Source organism: Cyprinus carpio, chromosome B13 (assembly GCF_018340385.1).
Source record: "Cyprinus carpio isolate SPL01 chromosome B13, ASM1834038v1, whole genome shotgun sequence".
In the NCBI taxonomy this organism is placed as follows: Eukaryota; Metazoa; Chordata; class Actinopteri; order Cypriniformes; family Cyprinidae; genus Cyprinus; species Cyprinus carpio.
Genome location: NC_056609.1, coordinates 26,120,332 through 26,139,109, shown reverse-complemented (window position 1 = coordinate 26,139,109; position 18,778 = coordinate 26,120,332). Strand labels below are relative to the sequence as shown.

Genomic DNA, 18,778 nt, shown 5'->3' with positions numbered 1-18,778 from the left:
CTCAGTAGAGCTAAGGTCAGCATGGATCACAGATGCACTGGTCTGACAGCACAACTCCAGAGCTGAGGCTTAAGAAAGCAAACACAACCTGCAGACACCCGTCCTGCCTGCTGCACACTCTTCTACTGACTCATGTGCTTCACAGATCAAGAGCAGAACTCTTCCAAAGACCCTTTCCAGGCACAGATTAAGCCTGACCCCGGAATAAAGTCCTCCACCAATAGAGATCCTATTTAGAATTCTAGTTCATTAATATCATGATCTAGACCAGATTTTTAGATTCAGACATCTGCTAGAGCCTGCAAAGCCGCATTAAAACAGTAGTTCACCCAAAAATGCAAGATACTTCATAACTTGGAAACTTTAAAAAATATAGTGCGCAAATCTTTTGGACATCAACGAAAAATCATAAGATTTGACAACGTCACGTTGGACTAGTTTAAACACTTTCTGCATTATGACATAATTATAATACATCATCATAACGCATTAATTATGCATGGCGCACTCAGTTAAAATAGCTTTGCCATTCATGTGCTCTTAAAGTATCATTTCTAAAAAAAAAAAAATTAACAAAGAAAATGATCAGGGGCACAAGGCAGGAAGCGACGCAAAGAAGAGGAGCAATAAAATATCAATATAGAGAAAAAAATCTCAAGTTAAGACTGTCTATTAGCCCTTGATGTTTGTGTAGTATTTTGAAATAGCCTTTTTAAAACATCTTAAATGGCAACACTGACACGGTGGAACGTTTTTGTTGAGTTAACTCAACTTAACTTATTTTCTTTAAAATAAATGTAAGCTTCTCTAATGTTTCAGTTACATTACTGCTTGCTTTTAATTCACCAAAAAGTGTCAAAAATGGCTTTTGATAAAGACCATGACTAGGACTATAATAGCATTCATAAAACGAAATGATTAAGTTTAAGTATGTCATTTTCCACTGTATTCACAAAATTGAAATTAAAGGTAAGGGTATGCTAATTAGACTAACTAGCTAGCTAGCTTGCTAACATCTAAAAATAAATTACAAAATGTAGCCTTTATTTAGTTGCCTTTGTTGTCTGTTAGACTATTTTAGGCATTTCATATTGCTCATATTTCTCTTTGTTGTAAGTACTTGTCACTGTAGGCATATTTGTGGGAGTAGCTCATGTCTGGTCTCTTCAATAGGCTATTTTAACAGATTCACTCATAAAATACCTATAAGGTGCTTCAACATCTCCATTTATTTATTGTCACTATTTATTTACTACTTATTTATGTTAATACTTATCAGTATTTATGTTATGTTATATTATAGTAAAATTTTCAGAATTATTTTTAGTGGGAGTGGGGGGGGGGGTCTAAAATCTTGCCTAGGGCACCAACAGAGCCTGGGCTGGCCCTAGAGACACTGACTGTGTGTATATATGTGTGTGTGTTTTCTTAAACTTTAGAGGACTGTTAGAGCACTTTAGAGCACACGGGACTGTTCCATAAACAGTTCGATGAAAGACAGAAGAGCAACGGATTTTGCCTTTGACTTCCATAGAAATGGACAAGCACAATAGTGCATTTGAAACTGACTCAGAGTAGATATACACATGTCTATTCCATAGAGAATAAAATCTTTTGAATGAAAAATAACTGAAAAACCATTGAACGTCCAGGAAATGAAATGTTTTTAGGTGGGATATGGATGATACTGGCTTCCCCATGGAAGTTTGTTTCCATCATGGGATAAAAAAATAAGTTTAGTGCAACTTTTGATCTCACAATGCAGACTTATTACATCACAATTATGAGAAAAAGGTCAGAATTGCAAAATATAACTGAATTCCGAGTTTATATCTCACAATTCTAAATTTATAGCCTGCAATTCTGACATTTTTTCTCTCAGAATTCTCAGTTAACATCTCAAAATTCTGTATTTTTTCCTCAGAATTGCAAATGTATATCTTGCAATTCTGAATTTATATATGTATATGTTAACTCACAATTGCAAGATATTAATTCACAATTTTGAGAAGAAAAGTCATATCTTTATCTTGCAATTTCATGTTAAGATCTCTCTGTTCTGAGTTCATATCTTGCAATTCAAGTTTATATCTTGCAATTCTGAGTTTATATATATATATATATATATATATATATATATATATATATATATATATATATATATATAAAACATTAAACCTGTGATTTGATTCCAGATATTAGTGGGGAAATTGTTAACCGTTATTTAACAATTTAGTTTAGCACAAGGTTCAGTCTGTACCCAGAGGAACAGATTTTCTTCTTTTTTATTTACTCAGATAAAGTGGCTGCTAAACACTTACTAACCAAACGATTAAAACAAATGCATGGCAAATAATAAAGCTGACTAAACTTTTTGCGGTATGCACACATTATGTAACAGTTGTTTTCCTAAAGTGCATTCAAACTAGTTGTTTTTTAATTGTTCCAGAAGAAAAGGCATGCATTTTTAGGTAAGCTGAAAGGTGGAGAGAATTTGATATGCGCTTAAATCATCTGAACGGGTGGCTGGACATGATGAGGTGCTGATTGCCCACAGCCAGACGCCAAACAGCTCGAGCAGTGAGAGGGACTTTCATGAAGAGCAGGACAACATTTCAAGTGAGCGAAAATGGTTGAGTGGTAAGGAGGAGCAAAAGAGAGAGAGGGCAGCAATAGGACAGGCAAGACCTGACCATAATGCATCTCTTTTTAGCCACTTCACTTGTGACGCAGAGCACTAAGGGCTCCGTAGGCCAGTACAGTGCCGTCCACTGTGTGCAGAGCCAACCACAGAACTCTGTCACCTCAGCAGGCAGTGGAAACCCCTCTGTGGCACGCTAACCGAACCCCAAATGGCCTCTGCTGGCCAGCGTCTGCTAGGTAATGCTGTTAGCTTGCAATTTGGTTGATTAATTGATTTAGTTGATTAATATTTGTGGAGAATTTAGTTCTTAACGGTCTACAATTAACGCTGACAGTCAGAGAGCAAACTGCAGACATGCATGCAACATTTGTCATCATGCACGCTGGCCCTTGAAGACATTAAGCTGTTGACACAAAAATAAGTGCACAGGTGTACCTGTTAAAGAGTGTTAGCAGTGTCCACTGCATTGCTTTGACTGAGTGCTGCTGTCAGTTTCAATTAAAATCAAATAAACTTAATATGTTAACTGCACTGATATGATCCTTCACCCCGTGGGAGTGACCTAAAGTGAAGCGCTTTGGTCTTACTAGCCAAGCATCAATAGTAATTGATTAAACAATGAAATTTCCAGCACTGAATAACATTTTTAATCTTAATCTTTAATGATCTTTTCACTTCCAGGCTGTTCCAGGTTTATTTTTTATTTATTTATGTATTTTTATTTTTTTGGACAAACAGCATGTGGAAATGTTATTGTTATCAAAAAAAGAGCCCATTGCTAAGTGTCAGGGTTAATATAATTTATAAATAATATCAAAATTAATTTTTATATTTTGTAATGAAAGTGCTGCTTGCTAGGTCTTGGTTGCTAGGATCTTGCTAAGTTGTTGTCGAAAATTAAACTAAATTAAATTATGCACCTCCAAGTCTGGTCCCTGTATTATACATCTTCAGAAACGTAAATATTAGAAACATCATAAAATCTTGCCACCTGAATAGTAACCATGTTTGTCTGTTTGTTTTTACCTTAAGAGGACACGTAGGATGAATATTGAGATGCAGTTTTCACTGCTTTAGGATTAACAGAATTTTGGATAGTTTAAAAATACATGTCTAGTTCAACTTTGAATAAATAGAGGTTTTTGTTAAACTAATTAAGTTATATTTTACTATATTCTCAAGTAGTCAAACGAAAAGTCACTTACAAACTGAGATTAGGAACATATACAAAATATTTGTATATAATATAATTGCCCAATATCCAGCGACTACTAAATTGTCCCTAGCAATAATTTTAAACAAACAATTAAATGCCTGTTGTCTGCAGTTATGTCCCCACCAATGCCAAAATCAAACCTACACCCTTGGTTAACCCAACTGATGCTCTCATATAGTCTTTGCATGCAACTACTGCTGCTTGCTTGTTTTAAACCTCTATACTGTTTATTCTCACGTTACACTTCAGGCTCCCATTGGCTGTTGGTGCCTGTTAGAGTTCAGTTCAAGGCTTACGCTGCTGTCAATGGCCTTCAGTCCTTTATGAACCCATTTGTAGTAAGAGAGCATCTGCTAAGAACATAACCGTAGTTTCTCCAGAACTATATATTCAACAGACAGCAAATAAAATCCTCTCACATATGATCAACGGCACATCTCGGAAGGGCCATCTCCAGGACGACGTGAATACAAAGAGTCAGGCATGACTCAAGGTCTGATGGATTCTCTCTCTTCGTCCTCCGTGCTCAGGCAGGTTTCCTTTTCCAGAAGGAATTCTTGTGAGGTCTGTCCCTCATTGAAGGCTTACCCACCTCCGCTGATTTGGTACTATCAGACGTTTCGTGATAAGGGCAGACTCTGTGAGCTGGGTATCTCCTCAGTCATCTGAGCTGTGTAAACTTACCACTGAGGGCCGTTACGCAAGACTTCACGTACAGTGCCCAGTCTTGTGTCTGGGCACAGGTGCCAAGCACTAAACAAGGCTTTTGCGAACAGGCACTAGATGCCAAGACTGACTTGGGCATTGTTCTCCCATCAAAAATGTGTTAGCTATATCCCTAATCAGACAGACGCTCTCATGCTCTGCTAGTGATGTCATGACAGGCTTTTCTGGATGATTATGCGGTTGTGGGCTTCATTACACATTTTAGGGAATTTTCCTGACGTTTGTTTAGGCGCTCATAAAAACAAAACAGCTGGATCTCCTTCTCAAGTCATTTGTAGAAGCAATGATTGTGTCCGTTAGCGTCAATGAAAATCTGACTTTGTTAATTTCAGATGGGAGACTGTTTGTTTTGGCTCCTGTAGGGTTGCTAGGTGGGTCATTCTGTGTGGCCTTCCTTTATTTTCCAACCCCATCTCATGAGTAAACTTCAGAGGTGGCGATTTCATATGAATTTGTAGGATTTGATTTGATTTGAGACAAAATGTTGCTGCTCTGTTTGTTAGGATAACAAAAAGTTTTAAAAGTTTAGGTTTCGTCTAGTCAGTGGTCATATCAATGTCAAAATCATTTATATGGCCTATTAAATCAAAGAAGACAGGCTTTACTTTTAACAAAAGCTGAGTGCACAACACTTTACCAACAGATTGCGCCAGCGCAAACTGTCGTTTTGCATTAAAATAGTACTGTCAGGATTTACTAAAGACGCGAAGTAAAGAAATAGTGATGAAAAGGCATGGGCACAGTTATTTTTGTGCCTGACCTTATTGAATATGCATTAAAGAGTATTAAAATGAATCATGCAACTCAATATACTAACGTTTGGGCTTAACAAAATACAATTACCAAAAATTAATTAACAAAATCAAACGGCAAAAAAAGCCACTCCTTAAAGAATGCGATAATCTGCACTGATCACTGTACATTATGGAAATCATTATGGAAATTATCCAGTTGCGACTGTGTTCTTTAATGTGTGCATGGTTAGTAAATCCCCCGCAGAATTTTGCCCTCCCAATGGCGCTTTTATGGAATTGCTCTCTAACGCTAATTTGCCCTGAATATTAAACCTGGCCATTAATGGTGAAAGAGTGCAAGGTAGATAGGCTATAGCTTTGACAATGGCCAGCATGAATATCCAGTGATGTACACTACTTTTTTGTCAGATTTCGCAATTTTGAATTGAAAATATAGGCTGAGTCATTTACGTGATTCATGTAATTCATTCAGACAAGAAACATTTAGATTTTTCACCAGATTATAATTTTGAATTATATTATTACTTTCCAAACATGAATGCTGGCTTATTCGTGTTCTTACAATGTTTTATTTTTTTCTTATTCTGTATTCTCTTAAATCCATTGAAATCCTTCAAATATTTAATTCCTGTTAAAAAAAAAAAAAAAAAAAAAAAAAATGTCTTACATCCAAACCTTGTTCAAGTTTACATGGCTACAGCCTTGGTTAAATCCAGTGTGTGCGAATATTGACTCACCTATATGATCAGGGTTTTTAGATGGACACCACTGTAAAGTACACAAAAAAAAATCTGCCATCCCCAGAGAGCACATGTATCTGCAAGATGTCTGTTAAAGAATGTTTTATCTGGAAAGCATCTGCTGTGTACAAACATCTGATAAACATCTTTAAAGGGATAGTTCACCCAAAAATGAAAATGCTGCCATTAATTACTTACCCTCGTGTTGTTTCAAACCCATACGACCTTTGTTCATCTTCAGAACACAAATTAAGATATTTTTGAGGAAATCCGAGAGCTTTCTGACCCTGTGAACAAGAACCTCCTGTAGCAAATCGATGCATTTTTGTAAGAAAATATCCATATTCAATACGTAATAATCACTTTAATGTAGCTTGCGCCAACAGTTGTACATGGAAGCAGTTCCGGGAGCATGACGCATGAGGGCAGCGCTGCGCATGCGCCGGTAAGTCTCATGAAAACCAATGTTTGTTTACAGGATCAAAGGAAGCAAAGTTTCCTTACTTTAGAAAACCTTGCACATGCACAAAACATGCACATCCGCCTAGAACTGCTTCCGTGTACAAATGTTGGCGCAAGCTAGATTATAGTGATTATTACATTTTGAATATGATTATTTTTCTTACAAAAACGCATTGATTTGCTACAGGAGGTTTTTGTTCACCCCCCGGAGCATTGTGAGGCACATTTTATTATGGATGGATGCACTTTATTTAACTTCTTTTGGACTGATGCACTGCAACACCCGCTGACTGCCATTAAACAGCTTGGAAGATCAAAGACAATTTTTAATACAACTCCGATTGGATTCGTCTGAAAGAAGAAAGTCCACCTAGATTAGATTAGATTAGATTAGATTCAACTTTATTGTCACTGCACATGTAAGGTACAAGGCCAACGAAATGCAGTTAGCATCTAACCAGAAGTGCAATAAGCAGTAAGTACAGAATATACAAGGTCTACAATATGTACAATAACTATACAGATAAGTATTATGGACAAAATTTACAGATTTTAAATACTATCAGCATGATATACAGATAGGTGTACTATGAACATATTATACAGATGAAATATGTAAAGTGTATGTACACTATAGGCAGAACTATGAACATATGAACTATTTACACTATTGCAATGGAAGTAAAGTGCATAGAAAATATTTCAGTGTGCAAATGGGTTATTCAGTGTTCCTGGATGAACAGACAGTAGTGCAAGTAATAGCAGGTTTTGCTGTTTTTGCTTGTTGTAAATAAATAAATAAATAAATCAGTCAGATGTAGTGATGAAGTGGGGGAGGAGTCTGTGTGTATGGTGTGGGGGGTGTCAGAGGGCAGAGTTCAGCAAGGAGACAGCTGTAGGGAAAAAGCTGTTCCTGGATCTGCTGGTCCTTGTCCGGAGGCTCCTGAAGCGCCTCCCGGAAGGCAGGAGGTTAAAACAGTCTATGGTCAGGGTGAGAGGAGTCCTTAAGAGTGCTGCAAGCTCGACGTAGACAGCGTTTCCTCTGGATGTCCTCAATAGCAGGAAGTGGTGTTCCTGTGATGCGTTGGGCAGTTTTCACCACCCTCTGCAGTGCTTTGCGGTCAGCCACCGTGCAGTTCCCATACCAGACTGTGATGCAGCTGGTCAGGATGCTCTCGATCGCACACCGGTAAAAGTTCACCACTATGGCTGAAGACAGCTGGTTCTTCTTCAGTGTTCTGAGGAAGAAGAGGCGTTGGTGAGCCTTCTTGACCAGGCTGGAGGTGTTTTCCTTTAAGGCTACATGACATCACAAAAACCTAGGATGCCTTGAGGGTGAGTAATTCATGGGCTAATTTTCATTTTTGTGTGAACTAACCCTTTAAGGCTACATGACAGTTCATGAACATTGAACATATTTTGAAATGCAACATACACTTACCGAATAGTCACAAAGGAAAATTGCAATCATACACTACAGGACTAAAGTTGTTCAGATCACAACAGAAACGTGTGCATTGTTGCTGGGAGACGTGTGACAAAATATTGCAAATATCTGTAAATATATCCACTATTTAGGGTGGGCATAACACTGTTAAATTAGTGAATAAAAGCAATTACAATACTGGGGCTACAATATTGTGACAGATATCATAATTGTCAATTATTTCTCATGATGTTTTTATTGTTTTTACTATTATACTGATTTTGTATGGGGCTATTCTTTCTGTAAAACAATGTGGAGCCATTTCCGAACAAGTAAATTATAACTTAAAGTAGCTAAGTAAATTATAAACAGAAAGCAAGCAATGTGACAATACTAGGACACGGAAAAGTTAGGACAAGTTAGAAGTATTTGCTGATTGATTAAGACTGGACGTTTAATGACCAGAGACTTTAAAGTCTTTACTCAATGACTGTACTGTTTTAGTTCCATCTTTCTGTCAAAACCAATTACTGCTGCACAGCTACAGCAATATATCCTGTCAGTCATATTTCCTCACATGTAATCAGTGTGAATGCATGTTTGTTTTTATTTTTATAGCTTATCATTTATTCATCATGTTCTTAATGAATCCTGTTCTTTCTTGTGGAGTGAGTGGTCGTATGTCTCATGCAAAAACATAATCAAAATGCAAATGAAGAGTGAAAACTAATAACCAAAGACAAATATCAAGCATGTTTGGGGAGCAGAGGGCAGGGGAGGGAGGCTGTCACACACAAATAAATCATAAGGAGAAGCCAATAAACCGCTGCAGAACGAGTATGAATGCTTTCTTGTGCCACGAAATATTAGGCTGTGCAAGTAATCCGTACAGACGACGGACGCCTGGAATGCGAAGCGGAATCGATGGCCAACTCGTGTCAAGCCGTCAGCTCCGCTGGCCCGAGGGACCGGTGTGTGTGATTGATGAGCGGGAAGCGCGAGGAGACCTGCGCAGAATTAATATCGCGTGCACTACAAGTGCGCATGCGCCGATTTCCTTACGGTACAGTATGAAAGATTTAGCTTGTTATTTTTCCTTTTAAAGATTCCCTTTGACATTTTAAATGTTAACATTAACCATGATCTCTGATTAAATACTATGTTCATAATGTATGCTTCTATAATAATTGAATATGCCATGTTCTTCAAACAAAACGCTCAGATTTGTAAAAAAAAAAAAAAAAAAAAAAAAAAACTTTTCATCTGTAAAAATGGCAGCTTATACCAAGTTATCACAGTTTTGTTTAGCTTTAGTCAGTATAGTTTTGTCTTTTAAGTTTTAGCTATAGCATATGTGAAAAAGTCAAAACTTCAACCAAGGTAAAGTGGCCATACATCCATATGTCATCCACTGGAATGCCACTCTGTCGTGAACGCGCAGCGGAAGCTAGAGATTAAAGTTTATAAAGTTTTAAATATGGATGTTTTTCTAACAAAAAAATGCATCTATTTGCTTCAGGAGGTCTTTATTAACACCGCCAAGCCATGTGAGGCACTTTTTTAATGCTGAATGGATGCACTTTATTGGACTATTAAATATCAACAGCTATTCACTGCCATTTACATTTAATCATTTAGCAGACGCTTTCATCCAAAGCGACTTACAAATGAGGACAATAGAAGCAGTCAGACCAGCGAGAGAACAACAACAGTATACAAGTGCCATGACAAGTCTCAGTTAGTCTAGCACAGAACACGTAGCTATGTTTGTTTTTTTTTTGTTTGTTTGTTTTTTCAATAATAGAATAGAATAGAATAGAATAGAATAGAATAGAAAAGGTAAGTGCTAGTATTAGTTGTCAAAGTGCTGGCGAAAAAGATGTGTCTTTAGATGTTTTTTGAAGATGAGTAAAGACTCAGCTGTTCGAATTGAGATTGGTAGGTTATTTCACCAGCCGGGCACAGTCCAGGAAAAGGTCTGTGAGAGTGATTTTGAACCTCTTTGGGATGGTACCACAAGGCGCCGTTCACTTGCAGAATGCAAGCTTCTGGAGGGCACATAAGTTTGAACTAGAGAGTTTAGGTATATTGGTGCCGTGCCAGTGGTCGTCTTGTAGGCAAGCATCAGTACCTTGAATTTGATGCGAGTGGCTACTGGTAGCCAGTGTAACCTGATGAGGAGATGAGTAATGTGAGCTTTTTTGACTCATTGAAGTCAACTCTCCCTGCTGCATTCTGGATCAGTTGCAGAGGCTTGATAGAACATGCAGTAAGGCCTGCCAAGAGAGCATTGCAATAGTCCAGTCTGGAGAGAACAAGAGCTTGGACAAGGAGTTGTGTGGTCTGCTCTGTTAGGAAGGGTCTGATCTTCCTAATGTTGTATAAGGCAAATCTGCAGGACCGGGTCGTTGTAGCAATATGGTCTGTGAAGTATAACTGATGATCGATCACAACTCCTAGGTTTCTGGCTGTCCTGGAAGGAGTTATGGTTGAATAACCCAGCTGTTTAGAGTAGTTGTGATGAAACGATGGGTTAGCTGGAACCACAAGCAGTTCTGTCTTAGTAAGGTTGAGCTGAAGGTGATGATCCTTCATCTAGCTAGAAATATCTCTCAGACAGGCTGAAATGCGAGCAGCTACCGTCGGATCATCTGGTTGGAATGAGAAGTAGAGTTGAGTGTCATCAGCATAGCAGTGATAAGAAAAGCCATGCTTCTGAATGAAAGATCCTAATGACGTCATGTAGATGGAGAAGAGAAGTGGTCCAAGCACTGAGCCTTGAGGAACCCCAGTAGCAAGAAGCTTGGAAGAGGCAGGACATTTTTAAATAAAACTCAGATTGTATTCTTCTGAAAGAAGAAAGTCATATACTCCTAGGATGGCTTGAGGGTTAGTAAATCCTGGGGTAATTTTCATTTTTGGGTGAACTGTCCCTTTTACCCCTGGGTTAAGATCAGTTTGAACTTGGTTAAAGCAACATTTTGCACATTTCAAAGGGGTCAGCACCACTTTTAACCCAGGAGACTTGCTTTTGCAGCATTACCCAAAATTGAGGTGTAAATGTATTTGTAAGATATAATACAAGATATCTTGGGATTATGTTTGTCTAGGATTTAAGAAATGACCCAGGGATAAAATGTGTGAAAAGGCCATCTGTTGCATGGTAAATTAGTCTAACTAGTCAATCTTTTAACTGATATTTTAGTAGTGACAACTGGTGGGAAGTCCTTGTTCTCAAACATCCCAGCGAATGTTGACCTGTTAATTAGAACATATGTATCTGTCTTCATAATTTGACTTTTCATCATTGCGACATCCAACAGACTTGACTTGTGCTGTACACGATACTGGCTAATGGCTAAAGTTGTTCAAATATTGCAATCTGTGTATATATTGCAAAGCAAGTGAAGGGCTAAACAAAACAAAAAGCTCCTCACAAGGGAGAGTTTGTGGACAGACATCGTGCATGTTTGCTGTGCAAATGTTAGCTTTAATAATTAAGTGCAACACTTTTCCACAAGCACATTTTTTCCCCTCTCTGCCATTTTCATAGTCAGTCACCCGTATTCTGACAAACTGCACAATGCAAACCTTCACTAATCATGTGAAATCATTCACGTGGCTGCATTCTGTTTGTATAGTGCTTCTGTATAAGGTATTTGAGAAACTAGATGTACATGTAAGTGTAAAGAACATTTTCCAGGTTGTGTCCTTTAATGTTCTTAGGGTTGGGAAAAGCATGAGTGTGAGTAAAGGGTGACAATAATTTATTCTTTACTAACATTTTCATGTCAATGCTATCCCACAGTGTAACGAGGGATTTTAATGATCATCCCTCATCTCTCTTTCAGTCTCCTGTTTTCCCGTCATAAATGAAAGGCTCTCCTGAGAGAGCATGGCCGGGTTCCTCACACATCAGATGAGAGACCTAATAGGTGAGCAAACACACTGATTACCCAGCCTGCTCTGCTGAGGTTACCTGTTTATGAGTGTTTTTCTGTACCGCATGCTTTTTTGCGCAAACATTACGTGTATCTATTTAGTGTGTTGTTACTGAGGGATTTAGAGCCATATGCTGGTGTCATTTATTTAGCTTTTTACTTCACTGCACAAAATGAGCATTCTTGTACCCTATACATGCAAGTTCTTATATCATGCATACCTTTAAGCACCTACATTTATAAGATAAAAATGCTTCCATAGGAAGCAAATTCTTGAGGTTCCTGAAGTGATGCTGATTGTATCAGTGGGATAAAACAATGGTCTTTAGAAAATGAAAACCACAGCACATCCCACACACTTCACTGGTTTTTATGTAACCGAGTTGATCAGGTGGGGACAGCACTCTTATTTCTATTGTAGGTTTCATATCTTCCCTCCCAACTTGTTGATATCTCTTTCATTCCCCTGCGCTGATTACTGCTAACAATACGTTTGAATGCAAAGGTCAGTCCCAAACAAACAAATTTCTGCCAAAACCAAAGGTACTCACTAGTAAACACTTTATTGTAAACCGTTAAGGTTGCTTGAAGTCTGTAGAGATAATTTGATCATCTGTAAAGCAGGTCTGAACAAGCACAATCAGAAAAGAAAGCGAGAGAAGGGGGTTTGCTTCCAAATCAACTAACGTAGATGTTGCCTATGTAGGGAGCTCACTAAGTTTTGGAACGGAGCCAGCGTGACATCAGCTATAAGGTTTAATAGAATCAAAAAAAGAAAAGGCCGACCACAAACTCGTATGCAAATATTATGATGATGCCGCCACTGGTATTTGATTTTCAGTTGTGAACATTCTATGAGTTTAAATCAGGAGTGGATTTTCAAGCTTTATCAGTTAAAAATTATTCAAAAGCACAAAGCACAAAGCTGAATCTTGTCATGTATTTGCTGATGTAAATCCACCAAATATCAATCCGGAAGATTTCGCTGTTTTACCTTAGATTAAAAAATTGTGCAAGTAAAGGGAAAAGACAACCTGTGAAAAAGACTGTTGAAGCAAACACAAGCTTGTCATGTATATTCAAACTTCTCTTTTTTCCAGTTTCAAATCCAGCAGAGTGGGGAAGATGCCAAGAGCAAAATCTACCCAGACATCAGAATTTCCCAGGAAGATAAAGAGCTTTTTGTGTGAGTAATATTTTAAGGATGGGGGGAAAGACGGGACTTTGACGCACACACACACACACACACACTGAAACACTGTGAACTACAGTCTATAGCAAGTTAAAACACACACACACACACACTGAAACACTGTGAACTACAGTCTATAGCAAGTTAAAATAGACATATTGCATAGAGATGCTTTTTATTAGATTAGATTTGAGTAGATATTCAGGATTTCTGTCAACTTAATTACATGCAGTTGTTATTTGAATAGTTCGTCCAAAAAATGAAAATTTACATTTATTCATTTAGCAGACGCTTTTATCCAAAGAGACTTACAAATGAGGACAATGGAAGCAATCAAAATCAACAAAAGAGCAATAATATGCCAAAAATTTGGCACGATTTACCCTTATTTTGTTCCAAGCCAGTATTATTTCACATAAAAGACACAGAAAAAGAAAAGTCCAATCACAAACTCATATGCAAATATTATGATTACGTCATCACCACCGTTTGATTTCCAGTTGAATATTCTATATGAGTTTGAATCAATAGAGCGTTTTCAAAATATATTCAGTTAAATTATTCAAAAGAATAAAGTTTATACTGAAATAGTTCAATTACAATTTTTCATGATTTACTCACCCTCGTTTTGTTCCAACACAGTATTATTTTCTTCCTTATTTTGGGCTATCAAGGTTGATTTTTTTTTTCAACTATATAAACTTTTGAGTGTGAAAACATGTTGCATCTATGACTTTGTTATGAAGCAATCTTAAATATATTGAAAGCTGCAGATTTAAAGGCTATTATTTGAATTCAGAAACCTAAACCTGGACATGGAATGAACAATATTTGCTTTCAATGGGGAATTTTTGTGAGGATTAAAAACTTTAGGATTTTTCTTTTTCTTTTTTTTTTTCCATTAGGGGTGAAAGGGGCTCTTTTAATCTGGTTCACACAGTCTCTACCTTTGGTGTAGCGCTGGTTCGTTTGAGCCAGGTTTGATTGAAGGGGGCGGCAGGTCAATGGATGGATAGATGGATAGATGGAGGGCAAAAAGGAAGAGAGGACAGAGGAAGGGCCAGAGGGGATGTGTAGAGGGATGTGTGTGGGGCGTCCCATGCCGATGCTTTGAGGATTAACGGGGTGACTTCTCTTCTGGAATGTTCAGCTGACAGCCAAAACCCTCCCTCTCTGTCAGACAGGTGCATAACAGACACAAACAATTATGAGAACGAAAGACGAAAATTCAAAAGTGGAAAATAATGACACGCACTGGTGAGTCCTTCACTAAACACTTATCTTTCACTATCTCTCAACCATTTCAAATCAAACAGAGTTGTTTGACTGAACCGATCACAGCTTGCAAATGCAGAAAGAAACATTAATTTTGTTTATTGATGAAAACGGAGAGATTAAAGCTATCAAAGCAGCTTTATTTTATCTGCTTTGTCCGTATAGTTTAACAACTGCCATTATAGATGGGAATGATTTGATTATATACGGTGAGAAGATCCTGTAAACAGTTTTCTGTTAGTAATTATCTATCAAATCATCTGGTTGTCATCATTTTGATACATACAGTGCCAGAAACAGTAAAGCTATGTTTATTCAACTTTTATGACGCTTAATTGCATGTTTATAGATTTAAAACAGTCCTATTGTACATACTTCTTGACTTATACTACGGCGTTAACAAACTCAAGGGGGGCGATAGAGTGATATATAGTGTATATATAGTGTTTAAATTAAATTCATTAAATTAAATTTACTTGTCAATTGTAAATTAGTGTTACTTAAAATACAAAAAAAACACACAACAAAATTACTAAAACTTAAACTAAAATAAAACCAAAAATCTAAAAATAAAACAAATTCTAAATATTAATACTATATTTTAATGATACAAAAATAACATTATGAATTGTAATTCATATCCCAGTATTTCATTATAGCAGTCTGTGTTTTGCTTTTATGGTGCCATCAGCCAATCAGCATCGTCATAACGTAATTTTCCTGCGGCTCCAGGGTGATTAATCACATGGTATTTACTCAGCTCAGGTGATTGACTTAAAACATTTGTGTGAGCAAAGATGGCAGTATTCAGATTGCATGCTTCCGGAAGTTCCTCTACCAGCCGAGTAACTGCCATAGAGAGTAATGGGAATGCTAATGGATTTCTTTCTTTACATATTACTCCTTGGTCCATACCAGACCCCAATAAAACTCTCTAATAACATCACCATGATCAGCATCTGTCCGACTCTATATATCATCACAAGTGAACTCTATATGATCTGCAACATCTTAATACAAACTAAAGGACACATAGTTATCATGGTAACAAGCCCAGCAAGGAAAGGACATTTCTCTGCCCATAATTTAAGGTTGGGAATGCCGTGGCTTGCCTGTGCTTGTGCTAAATTTCAAGCATTACATTGCAAACAAATAGGAGATCAATTAAGCCACAGTCGTGACTTTACAGGCAGACATTTTCACAGATGTCTTAGTATTCATAGTGATGAAAGAGATTTTTCCATTATTCCATTTTAAACTCATAACACACTTAGATCCCATTGCCATTTTCCTTTTTTGGAAATTCTGTTCCAGAATTGCTTTCTTTTTAATCTTAAGGTCTTCAGTGGGAGAGATAACAGATTGTTTGTGGGTGCGTTTTCTTGATAAGAAGCCTGTGAAATGAGGCTCTTTGTTTTCACATTCACCTCTTCATGAGAATAGTCTCATTACCTTGATGTTTGAGGAAAAGGAGGGGTTAGTGTGAATTTAAACTCATTTCTATTGAGCCATCAGATATCATTGATGGTTTAATTGCTTTCTGTAAAGTCCATGAGCAGATTTGATATCAGATTAAAGATGGCCTCAGGTTCTCCAGGATAAATGACCTCAGGTTAAAGTGGGTGCAGATCCATCTCAAAATCCATCAACACTTTCTTTGGTCCAAAGGTTCTTATCAGTCGCAGTGTGATATATCTTGATCAGACCAAATAGTTTTCCTTCTGACCCCAGGGGACGGCCTTGCCTTATCAACTTTAATGTCCACATGCACTGCTGGAAGAGTTGGAGGCCTCAGGTTATGTGCAGTTTATCTTGGTTGACACTCCCTTTTTTTAATTAAATTAAATCAATTTGCAGGCCATTCTTTAAAAGCATTAAAAGCGGTTTTATTTGAAGAAACATCCTATGTTTATAAAAGCTGTTTTTTTCTTACATCAAAAGAAGGAGATGGTTTCAAGAAGCTGAGTTACAGAACTGGAATGGCTCTCAGCGTGAAGATCAGCCCAGATCTCTTCCCACACACCTCTTCAGACAGCTGCAGTAAACTACAGGTAGGTGTGTTTTACCGCCGTGCACTCTGGATCATTCAGTGTGCCTCAGGACCACCAAGAAAGACTTTGTTCTTTGTCTGGGAACACAACAGACACAAACTCTCCCTCTTTTAATTAGAGCACCGCCACACTTTATCAACAAAGATGCTGCTACTGGAGTTACTGTTGTCTATAAACAGAGCTCCTTCAGTCAGTGTGAATGAATGAGTCATCATAGTCTTCAGGATTCACTTTTCAAAGGTTTTGTTTTGGTAGTAGGTGTTTCATTATCAGAACAATCCTGTTTTTGTTTTATTTTTTGTGTTATTTTCCATATTTAAGTTGGAGGGACTCTATCAGGGAATAGTATATCATAGGGAAAATTATTTTGACTTAGGCCTATTAGCAACCAATTTAGTGTTGAGTTTATTTGCAAAAACAGATAAAATAATATCAAAAAATCATTTTTTCATAAAGCTATAATTTTTATATTATGTTAGTTAGCTGTTTTTTGTTTGTTTGTTTTTTTAATTGCAGTTTGATTGAGATTAATTGGAATGCACAATTAAAAACCTAAAGCTAAAATTTTATAGCTTTAATTTAAATTTTAGTTAACAACAATAACACCCAAGGAATGAATGGAGCAATTAAATATATATGTTGAATGCAATGTAAGTGGTTTAGGATAAAATAATAAAATATAAAAATCTAATTATCAGAACAATTTTTTTTTTTGTTTTATTTTTATTTTTGCACATTAGTTGTGTCTGTCTAACCCTTCTTACTAATTCTGAAGCATCATGTTTAGTTTAGAGATTACAAACCCCTCGAACTAAGTTATTGAACTTTGCTCTTAAAATTTGAGCTTCCAAAAGATTTTTTTTTTCTTAGTATGACAAAAAAAATTATAATCTAAAGAACCTTTTTCTACTATAAAGATTAGAACAAACCCTTAATGATACCTCAAATCATGCAAGAAGAGGTGAACTATTACTTTTCTACATCAAACTTAAGATGTACATTATAGAAGGGAACAGAGTAGGGACCACAATATCTCACAGATTCTGGCATGGTCACTTTTGAGCTAGTAAGCAATAACATAGCACAGTTTTCTTCACCTTATTCACAATGGCCTTATGGTTTGAGTAAAGCGCTGCCCTCTCCCAACTCTCCTCCATTCCTTCGTTCTTATGCCCCTCTTATCTTGCTCTCCTTTTGGTGTTAAATAAGGTGAGCTGAAGAACTATTAGATCTGCAAAATGCAGCAAAGTCACAAATCATGAAGCATTAGAGTGAGAGCAGACAGCAGCTGCCCCAGTAATCTACTCTCAAAGGGGCTACTGTGGCCCCCGTTCTCACAACCTCAGACGTTTTGTCCTTTGTGTGTGTTTGATGCTGTATGACATTTAGACTTGTGTAAGTGTTGTGTATATGACCGAATATATTATTCTAATTATTTCATAACGACTAAGGTGAAAGGAAAATCACAAGATCTTATTCAAAATAATGGCAGCAGATTTTGTGACAACCTTTAAAAGCAGCCATGCGCTCACAAAGCAAAACACTCATCCTTCATCTCCACATCAGCAGCTCCTATCAAAGTCTTAGCATGGCTTGAAGTTGGCGAGAAAAAAAAAAGATTTAAATAAAAAAAAGAAGAATGTGGAAAGTGTGGGAATGAGGAACAGCAGGGCAGACACAAAGGCCCGCCGTGTGTCTGGAGAACTGACCCGATCCAAGACACACAAAGGAACCACTGCAGAGAAAGCTGGACAAGAGCTGGGCACCAGTCCTAGAGAGAGAGAGAGAGAGAGAGAGAGAGAGAGAGAGAGGAGGGGCAATTCTGCAACTGTTACAAACAGAAAATGTGAGATTGAGTTCTGTGTAATGGTTGTAGATTAACTGTTAAATTTATATATATATATATATATATATATATATATGTATATATATATATATATATATATATATATATATATTATAAGAAATCTCTTATGATTAAAGCTGAATTTATTTGATCAAAACTACAGTAAAATTTATATTTTGAAATATTATTGCAATTTAAAATAAAAATTTTCTATTTAAATATATATTACAATATAATTTATTTTTGTGATGCAAAGCTGAATTTTCAGCTTTTACTGAATTTTGAAATTTACGGATCCCAAGCTTTTGAATGGCAGTGTATTTTAAAACAAAAGTCAAACAAAACAATATAATTCAGTTCGAAATAGAAGCCATCGATAATCTTCCCATTTTCCAGAGCTCGAAATCTCATTTAGCCCTCTGTTCATTTAAAAATAGTGCCTTTACTCACAGTGGCAGATTTGAAGGTATCATAAACTGCTTTTTTTTATTATTATTTAGTACT

General features: G+C 36.9%; 1 long non-coding RNA gene across 1 annotated transcript; it reads left to right on the top strand.

Moving 5' to 3' along the window:
* The first annotated feature begins 11,686 nt into the window (after positions 1-11,686).
* Positions 11,687-16,811, top strand: LOC122139357. Its single transcript, XR_006156213.1, has 3 exons — positions 11,687-11,904; positions 13,011-13,096; positions 16,319-16,811. It is a non-coding gene; the product is annotated as an uncharacterized LOC122139357 (long non-coding RNA).
* Positions 16,812-18,778: the final 1,967 nt, after the last annotated feature.